Raw genomic sequence first — 10,081 nt, 5'->3', positions numbered from 1 at the left:
GGGCCTGCTGAGTTTTAAATATCCCTGGGATGTCCTAGAGAAGAAGCCAAGCAGGAGGTGTCTGTTAGGTAGATATCTTCTGCCTCCCCATCTAGAGCCACTCTCCACCCATCTCTACGCTGATCCCTGCCCGGAGACATTAACGTGTGTGGGATGTCAAGATTCCATGTATCCCCAGCACCTGCTCCCGTGTGCGCTGCCTTCTAGTTGCGTTCAGCCCATAGGAGGTACATGAGGGAAGAAGCGTGAAGGCTGAGTATTTACTCGATACGATATACATCCTGCATCATCTCTTCCTCTTCCCCACCTCCTCCTCTTTCCACCCTGCCTCCTTCAAACCCTCCTCCTCTGCCTCCTGCGCCTCCTGCTCTTCTTCCTCCCATGTCTTCCTCTTTTATTCTCTCTCGAATCCAGTAATCATTTCCACCTCCTCCTTTTTCAAAAAACTAATTAATTAATTTCTGGCTGCATTGGATCTTTGCTGCGCCCGGGCTTTCTCTAGTCGCGGCAAGTGGGGGCTACTCTTCGTTGCAGTGAGTGGGCTTCTCATTTCGGTGGCTTCTCTTGTTGCAGAGCACGGGCTCTAGGTGCCCGGTCTTCAGTAGTTGCGGCCCGCGGGCTCAGTAGTTGTGGCTCGTGGGCTCTAGAGTGCAGGCTGAGTAGTTGTGGCGCACAGGCTCAGTTGCTCCGTGGCATGTGGGATCTTTCCGGACCAGGGCTTGAACCCCTGCACTGGCAGGTGGATTCTTAACCACTGAGCCACCAGGGAAGTCCCTAACCTCCTCCTTTAAGCCTAGGCAGTAAAAGCTCCCTGAGATGCTGGACTACTGTCCTCTGTTGTTTTCCCCAAACCCTTTGCAAATGATCTCTTGACTACAGTCTCCTTAATTACGGTACATTTGAGTGTGCCACCTTTCTCTTTCAGGGATTCTGACTTATACTGATAGGTAAGAAATGCCTGGGGGAGAGTTAAATTTGAGTCACCTGAGTAGAGGTGGTCATTGGAGCCGTGGCTATAAATGTGAATATCTTGGGAGACAGTGTAGAGAAGGAATGGGCCCTGAGGAACTCAAACATGTAATGGCTTTCAGAGGAGGATAATCTTGCAAAGGAATTGGAGAAGTAGCAACCAAAGTGAGGTGAAAAATCAGGGCAGTGTGTGTCATAGAAGTCAAAGGAGGCAAAGGGAAGAAAAAGAGTGTTGGTAGTCAAGATTATCAGTTGGTCCTGCAAAGTCATTGGATTTAGTGACTTATACCCTCGTGAATCTGTTACATATTTTCTGTGCTCCCTCTGAATAATGATTTAAATTTTTTTACATTAACTTATCTATAATTTATCTTAGGTAAATACAGTCAAATTTGTTTTAGAACGTATTTTAAGGTAAAAATTAACTACCCTTCCTTAACCATTATTCCAACATTATTTATGTTCTACTTTCTCTATTACCATTATTTCCTCCAACATTCACTGTTTCTAAAAATATAAAGAGATGTTTGAGCACTTTCTACTAGATGTTTAAGAGCTTTCTATTTGACTGTATCATAGTGGTTCAATGGTTGTCGCTTTAGCATTCATTTTAAAATTGATCCATTAGAACAAGTCTAACCTCTTAATTTTAATTTTCAGAATTCTATTATCAATAGCCCCATTTATTCTTCCAGATAAACTCTGTATTTTTTTAACATCTTTATTAGAGTATAATTGCTTTACTATGGTGTGTTAGTTTCTGCTTTATAACAAAGTGAATCAGTTATACATATACATATGTCCCCACATCTCTTCCCTCTTGCATCTCCAGATAAACTTTAGAACCATCTTATCAATTAAAAAAAACTTAAACTTCATTGTGATTTTTTTCAAGACCGTGAGAGATAGATGGCCAACCAGAGTTCCTAAGGTTCAGTGTATGTAACTGCTGCCGCCGCTTAAGCCTGCCAAAGCAGTGGTACGGCTACTGCCCTTGTATTTGCTACCTCTAGAAACATTCTTGCCAGTAGTAGCAGCAGCGGGACTCAATTACCCTCTTTTCGCACTCCCTCCAGAAGCTCCAGATGGCGTCTTCCGTGGGCAACGTGGCCGACAGCACAGACCCAACGAAACGTATGCTTTCCTTCCAAGGGTTAGCAGAGTTGACACATCGAGCCTATCAGGCGGGAGATTTTGAGGCAGCTGAGAGACACTGCATGCAGCTCTGGAGACAAGAGCCAGACAATACTGGTGTACTTTTATTACTTTCATCTATACACTTCCGGTGTCGAAGGCTGGACGGATCTGCCCACTTTAGTACTCTGGCAATTAAAAAGAACCCTCTTCTGGCAGAAGCCTATTCGAATTTGGGGAATGTGTACAAGGAAAGCGGGCAGTTGCAGGAAGCAATCGAGCATTACCGGCATGCGTTGCGTCTCAAACCAGATTTCATCGATGGTTATATTAACCTGGCAGCCGCTTTGGTAGCAGCAGGCGACATGGGCGGGGCAGTACAAGCTTACGCCTCCGCTCTTCAGTACAATCCTGATCTGTACTGTGTTTGCAGTGACCTGGGGAACCTGCTCAAAGCCCTGGGTCGCTTGGAAGAAGCCAAGGCATGTTATTTGAAAGCAATTGAGACGCAACCGAACTTTGCAGTAGCTTGGAGTAACCTTGGCTGTGTTTTCAATGCACAAGGGGAGATTTGGCTTGCAATTCATCACTTTGAAAAGGCTGTCACCCATGACCCCAATTTTCTGGATGCTTATATCAATTTAGGAAATGTCTTCAAAGAGGCACGGATTTTTGAACGAGCTGTGGCAGCTTACCTTCGTGCCCTAAGCTTGAGTCCAAATCATGCAGTGGTACATGGCAGCCTGGCTTGTGTATACTATGAGCAAGGCCTGATAGATCTGGCAATAGACACCTACAGGCGAGCTATTGAATTGCAACCACACTTCCCGGACGCTTACTGCAACCTAGCCAACGCTCTCAAAGAGAAGGGCAGTGTTGCCGAAGCAGAAGATTGTTATAATACAGCTCTGTGGCTGTGTCCCACCCATGCAGACTCTCTGAATAACCTAGCCAATATCAAGCGAGAACAGGGAAACATTGAAGAGGCAGTTCGCTTGTATTGTAAAGCATTAGAAGTCTTCCCCGAGTTTGCTGCTGCCCATTCAAATTTAGCAAGTGTATTGCAGCAGCAGGGAAGAGTGCAGGAAGCTCTGATGCATTATAAGGAGGCTATTCGAATCAGTCCTACCTTTGCTGAGGCCTACTGTAATATGGGAAACACTCTAACGGGGATGCAGGATGTTCAGGGAGCCTTGCAGTGTTATACACGTGCCATTCAGATTAACCCTGCATTTGCGGATGCCCACAGCAATCTGGCTTCCATTCACAAGGATTCAGGGAATATTCCAGAAGCAATTGCTTCTTATCGCACTGCTCTGAAGCTTCAACCTGACTTTCCTGACGCTTATTGTAATCTGGCTCATTGCCTGCAGATTGTCTGTGACTGGACAGACTATGATGAGCGCATGAAGAGGTTGGTCAGCGTTGTGGCTGACCAGTTAGAGAAGAACAGGTTGCCTTCTGTGCAGCCTCATCACAGCATGTTATATCCTCTTCCTCACGGCGTCAGGAAGGCTATTGCCGAGAGGCATGGGCACCTCTGCCTGGATAACATCAATGTCCTTCACAAACCACCGTATGAACATCCAAAGGACTTGAAGCTCAGTGATGGTCGACTGCGTGTAGGATACGTGAGTTCTGACTTTGGGAACCATCCTACTTCTCATCTTATGCAGTCTATTCCAGGCATGCACAATCGTGATAAATTTGAGGTATTCTGTTATGCCCTGAGCCCAGATGATGGCACAAACTTCCGAGCGAAGGTGATGGCAGAAGCCGATCATTTCGTTGATCTTTCTCAGATTCCATGCGATGGAAAAGCAGCTGATCGCATCCATCAAGATGGTATACACATCCTCGTAAATATGAATGGTTATACCAGGGGTGCTCGAAATGAACTCTTTGCTCTCAGGCCAGCTCCTATTCAGGCAATGTGGCTGGGGTACCCTGGGACTAGTGGCGCGCTTTTCATGGATTATATCATCACTGATCGGGAAACTTCACCTGCTGAAGTTGCTGAGCAGTATTCTGAGAAACTGGCTTATATGCCCCATACTTTCTTTATTGGTGATCATGCTAATATGTTCCCTCACCTGAAGAAAAAAGCAGTCATCGATTTTAAGTCCAATGGGCACATTTATGACAATCGAATTGTGCTAAATGGCATCGACCTCAAAGCATTTCTTGATAGTCTACCAGACGTGAAAATTGTCAAGATGAAATGTCCTGATGGAGGAGACAAAGCAGACAGCAGCAATATAGATCTTAATATGCCTGTCATTCCTATGAATACGACTGCAGAAGCAGTTATTGAAATGATTAACAGAGGACAAATTCAGATAACAATTAATGGATTCAGTATTAGCAATGGACTGGCAACTACCCAGATCAACAATAAGGCTGCCACTGGAGAGGAGGTTCCCCGTACCATTATTGTAACCACACGTTCTCAGTACGGGTTACCGGAAGATGCCATTGTGTACTGTAACTTTAATCAGCTATATAAAATTGACCCATCTACTTTGCAGATGTGGGCAAATATTCTGAAGCGTGTTCCCAATAGCGTACTGTGGCTGTTGCGTTTCCCAGCAGGAGAACCTAATATTCAACAGTACGCGCAAAATATGGGCCTTCCCCAGAACCGTATCATTTTTTCACCTGTTGCTCCTAAAGAGGAACATGTTCGGAGAGGCCAGCTGGCTGATGTCTGCTTGGACACTCCACTCTGTAATGGACACACCACAGGGATGGATGTCCTTTGGTCGGGGACACCCATGGTGACTATGCCAGGAGAGACTCTTGCTTCCCGAGTTGCAGCTTCCCAGCTCACCTGTTTAGGCTGTCTTGAGCTTATTGCTAAAAATAGACAAGAGTATGAAGACATAGCTGTGAAACTGGGAACTGATCTAGAATACCTGAAGAGAATTCGTGGCAAAGTCTGGAAGCAGAGAATATCTAGCCCTCTGTTCAACACCAAACAGTACACACTGGAACTAGAGCGCCTCTATCTACAGATGTGGGAGCATTATGCAGCTGGCAACAAACCTGATCACATGATGAAGCCTGTTGACGTCACTGAGTCGGCCTAAATAATGACTGTGTGCGCAGGAGAATTACCCCTGTACCTGAGCCTCAACCTTCTGGGGGAAAGGGAACTAGATACGTTACTTTGTACTTACCTTTGTAGCAATATCATGTTGCAGATGGGTGACAGACAGTGATAACAGATAGCACAGCCAGACTTGCTTCCTGCATGATCATGACAGGGAGAGACACAAGAGATGGGAGACTGCTGTTCCACAAGGAGTCTCCGTAGAATTTTGCGGCAGCCAGGTGTTGCCTAAGTCTGGAAGGTCTGATCTCCCTTGGTCTTCCATGGGATGGGTGGTTAGTGTGGAGGGGAGATAGAGATTGCCCAGTCTTCTGAATTAAGTTTTTCTTTATATTTGGGGTATTGGAGCTATTAAAAATGTTTGGTTTCAGGTTTTATTCATGTGACGTGTATATGATTCTTTTGAGATAAGGTTTTAAGCTAAAATATTCCTTGTTTTAGTTTCTGAACTCTACAGACAAATGGGGACTTTGCTGGTGTAGTCTTTTTATAGGTTTTATAAACCACTTGAGCCTATATCAGTCATTTTAGTGTCTGACATGTTTGGAACTATCAGTGCTTTGTTGGTTTATGGCTTAAATTCTTTTTCTGGTCCGTTTCCTTCTTCCCTTCCCCCCACTTTAAACATTTTCCTGTAACTTGGCTAACAAAAAACCAAGTCTGATTCAAAACCTCCCAGAGTGTTTCTCTTAAACACATCATCTGGTGCCAAATGAAGATTCTTAGGAGTGATTATTAATTATGAAGGGCACAGTTGTGGTACTGTCACTGATGATAATAATAATGGATTCTTGGCCTAGAGTTTTGACCTATTGCACCAGTGTTTTACCGTTGACTGCCCCTCTGTGCTGCTTCCAAAAGTGATAGTGTGTGATCAGATTTTTACTTTCACTTCTAAAGTTTGTTCTTTTTTTTAAAGTGAGTCCTGTTCTTCCTTTTTCTTTCAGCAGAAATGAAATCCCAGGTAAGTACAAGTATTCAAATATTTGATCAGTAAGTCCCAGTTATCTCCAGTGCATTAAATAACTTTCATCAAAAAACATGTTATAGGTAAAAAGCTCTGGAGGACCAGCTATGTATATGATTATTATGTTTCAGACCTTCTAGGGTGTTACATATAATAACTTGTCTTCTGGACGTGGTCTTGAAGTCTATGGATTCAGCCTCAGTAGTAGCGAACTGCACTGCTACTTGGTTTGGAGTATAAATTATACTTTAGCCCTCCTGGGGGTTGAGTTTTTGGTATTGAAAACCATAGGAATGAAATTATTGTATTTCAACAAAGGACTGAGGGCTTGAGGCTTAAACAAGCCAACATATGAATATATGTTTTTGTCTTGCTGTACTGCACATATGCTGTCTAGTAACAGATATTTTGTCTGCTAGTAGTGTTCTAGATTCTGTCTTTCCAAAGTGCTGAGGCAGTGCATCTATTCTGTAGTTGCAGCTGATGCCTGAATGTATCCTAGCTGACAAATGATTGATTAATAAGCACTTGAATTTCGGAAAGATTTGTACTGTTAACCAAAATCTGAACAAGGAGTCTCAAATGTAATTCTTAGCCAGAATTACATGTTAATGAACGATTTAACAGTGTAAATCAAGGAACATCAGTGTAGGGATTTCTTTTAATTTATTTTTTACCTGCTTGAAAGAATCAGTTAAAGGTTGCCAGCTTGGTTGCAGATGAACGGACGTTTGAAGTTCACCAAACTACTTCATGTGGAATAGGAGAATAGACTTCCAGCGCCCTCAAGGCTGTGACCTTGCAGCCATTTTACATAGCACAGCATCCCCCTAGAGGGATGAACCTTTCCCTGCCCGAAAAGTAGCCGCTCTGGTTGAAGCTTTGCTTATTGTAACAGGCTTTTGTTTCCAGGTAACATGTCTGTGGAAGGCTTAATTCTGAATAGAGATATAGATATTACTGGAAACTAATTGTTTTTTCTATTATACTCTGCTTTATCAAAAAAGTAAAACATTTACATTGTGCTACAGAAATTCAGATGTTGTCTTGCAATCTTTAAACAATAAATGAATGATTTGCCCTGAAAAACAAAAAACAAAAAACTTCTTTGTGATTTTGTTTGGGATTATTTTAATCCTGTAAATTAAATTGGGAAGAAGTTAAATCTTTATTATATTGCCTTTTAGCCAGAAACTTGATAGATAGATAGATAAATCCATTTATCCTCAAATCTCATTTTTAACTCTAATAAAAGTGTAACCATTTTCTTCAAATAATATGTTAATATATTTTGTGAAGGTCGTTTCCAAACATTTTATATTTACATTCTTCTTTCTGATGTTTCTTAGATATTCTTTGCTACTCTTTCTCTGACTTTTTTTGGTATAATAGTAATATATGTTTCTGGTAGAAAAAAATGAGAAGAAATCAAGAAAAAAAACCCTAAGTATAATTCTAATAGTCAACACCCAGATTCCAGTACAGTTAACTTTTTGGTGTACTCACTCAACGCTTTTTCTATTCTTATGTATGTGTATTTTTATATTTCTTATGTAAATGAGGTATCATACTGTTCTGTAACTTCTTTCATCTGCTATACAAGGAACATCTCATGTCAGTGTATGCACTTCATTGCTGGATGCTATTCTGTTATACAGATGTACCTTAATTTATTTAACCAGACCTTTACTGGGGACCTTTGTTGTTGTTTCTAACTTTCCAGCATGAAATCATTCTGTGATAAAGCTCTTTTTACCTCCTCAATTCCAAAGAGCCTTGACATTTTATTAAGTATCGGATATATACAAAATAATATTTATAAAATAAATGTTTAAGGATAAAAAAAGTAACAATGACATGATCACTTGTGCACCTACTGTCCCATTTAAGACATAGAACATTTAAGCCCCTATGTGCCCCTCTCCAATCCCATCCTTCCTAATCATTCTATATATATATATATATATATATATATATATGTGTGTGTGTGTGTGTGTGTGTGTGTGTGTGTGTGTGTGTGTGTATATACATATATATGTATGTATATATGATTTTTGCATGCTTTTGAACTTCATATGATTGGAATTTACCATATGGGTCTTTCTGGGACATACTTTTTCCACTTAATAACATGTTCCTGAGATGCATCCACGTTGTTGCAAATAACTACAGTTTATTCATGTTTATTTCTGTATAGTATTCAATTATATGAATATATCAGAATTTTACTCCATTCTACTGTTGGTGAATATCTTGGTTGTTTCTAGTTTTTGCTCTTACAGATATGCTACTATGAACATCTTGTACCTACCGCCCACTACATGTGTACAAGAGTTTCTCTAGGCCAAACATCAGAGAGTAGAATTGCTGAGTCAAAAGGCATGCATACCTTCAACCTAATAGATAATGCAAATTATCTTCCAAAATGGTTGAAATAAATTGACTCTCCCACAAACACTGTATAAGAATTCAGTGGTTCCACATCTCTAATTCTTGGTATTCCACATTGAAAAATTTCTGTCAAGCTGATGAGATTGAAATAATATGCCACTGTGGTTTTAATTTGCATTTCCCTGATTACAAATGAAGTTGAACATATTTTCATATGTTATTTTACCATTTGTGTTCTCTCTTCAGTGATATGCCCAGTCAAATCTTTTTCCCCTTTAGAATAAATTAGGTTGTAGTTTTCTGAATGGCTTATAGTTTTTGGTCTGGATACTAACCCTTTGTCATATGGGTATAGCAAATACCCTCTCCCAGTGTGTGACTCACCTTTTCACTTCTGTTATGGTATATCTTGATGAACAGAAGTTCTTCATTTTAATGTAGTTCACTTTAATAGTAATTTACTTTACTCTCTATGCTTTTCTGTCTCGCTTCAGAGATTCTTCTCATCCGTTAATTGAAAAGGGCATTTTCTTTTATTACTTTCAAAAAGTTTAAAAACTCTACCTAATTTTGAGTCTTTTAGACACCTAGAATTGATTTTTGGCATGTGGTGTGAGGTAGGGGTTCAGATCCCCTTTTTTCTATATGAATAACCAGTTGTCTCAGCATCAGTTATTTAAAGCTCATACTTCCTCAACTGATTTTCAGTGTCCGTTCTGATACACTTGAGAATCAACGTGCCAAGTTCCACTATCCATTCCTCAATGCCCACCAGTCAAAATAAATACTTTGTTGGGATTTTAAATATAATAAAAGAAATCTACGGATCAATTGGAAAAGCAATGACAACTTTATAATACTGAATCTTCCTACCCATAAACATAGTATCACTTTCCATTTATTTAAATTTCCTTTGATTTCTCTCAGTCATTTTATGATTTTCTGTATACAGGTCTTACTCATATTTTGTTAAATCTCTTCCTAGGTAATTCATATTTTTGATACTACTGTAAATGGCATCTGTCTTTTTATTACACGTTCTAATTTTTTGTTGCTGGTATATAGAAATGCATTTTTAAAATATTGACCTTATAAGTATCAATTTTACTAAAAAAAAATCTTAATTCTATTTTTCTGTATAGGAAAATTCTTAAAGTGGGGGGAAGGGAAGAAGGAAACGGACAAGAAAAGGAATTTAAGCCATAAACCAACAAAGCACTGATAGTTCCAAACATGTCAGACACTAAAATGACGGATATAGGCTCAAGTGGTTTATAAAACCTATAAAAAGACTACACCAGCAACGTCCCTATCTTTAATATGTATTCTTATGTGTATGTAAAAATCTTATCTCCTGCAGATGACTCCCTAGTTTCTGCCCTCTAATCATTATAAATTGTATATAAATTTTATACTATCTGATATTTCCAACACCTGATTGACTTTTTGTGGGTGATGTGAGTTGCTTGTTATTTTGTTGGGTCTCGCTCATGTTGCTTTTCTTTTTT

At 40.2% G+C, this 10,081-nt stretch overlaps 1 pseudogene; it reads left to right on the top strand.

Annotated features, from left to right (window-relative positions):
• The first annotated feature begins 2,468 nt into the window (after positions 1-2,468).
• On the top strand, positions 2,469-5,192 carry LOC137759779 (UDP-N-acetylglucosamine--peptide N-acetylglucosaminyltransferase 110 kDa subunit pseudogene; annotated as a pseudogene).
• Positions 5,193-10,081: the final 4,889 nt, after the last annotated feature.

This window comes from Eschrichtius robustus, chromosome 2 (assembly GCF_028021215.1).
Source record: "Eschrichtius robustus isolate mEscRob2 chromosome 2, mEscRob2.pri, whole genome shotgun sequence".
Classification (NCBI taxonomy): domain Eukaryota; kingdom Metazoa; phylum Chordata; class Mammalia; order Artiodactyla; family Eschrichtiidae; genus Eschrichtius; species Eschrichtius robustus.
Note: the sequence above shows the minus strand (reverse complement) of the source record. Positions and strands in the feature narration are given on the sequence as shown.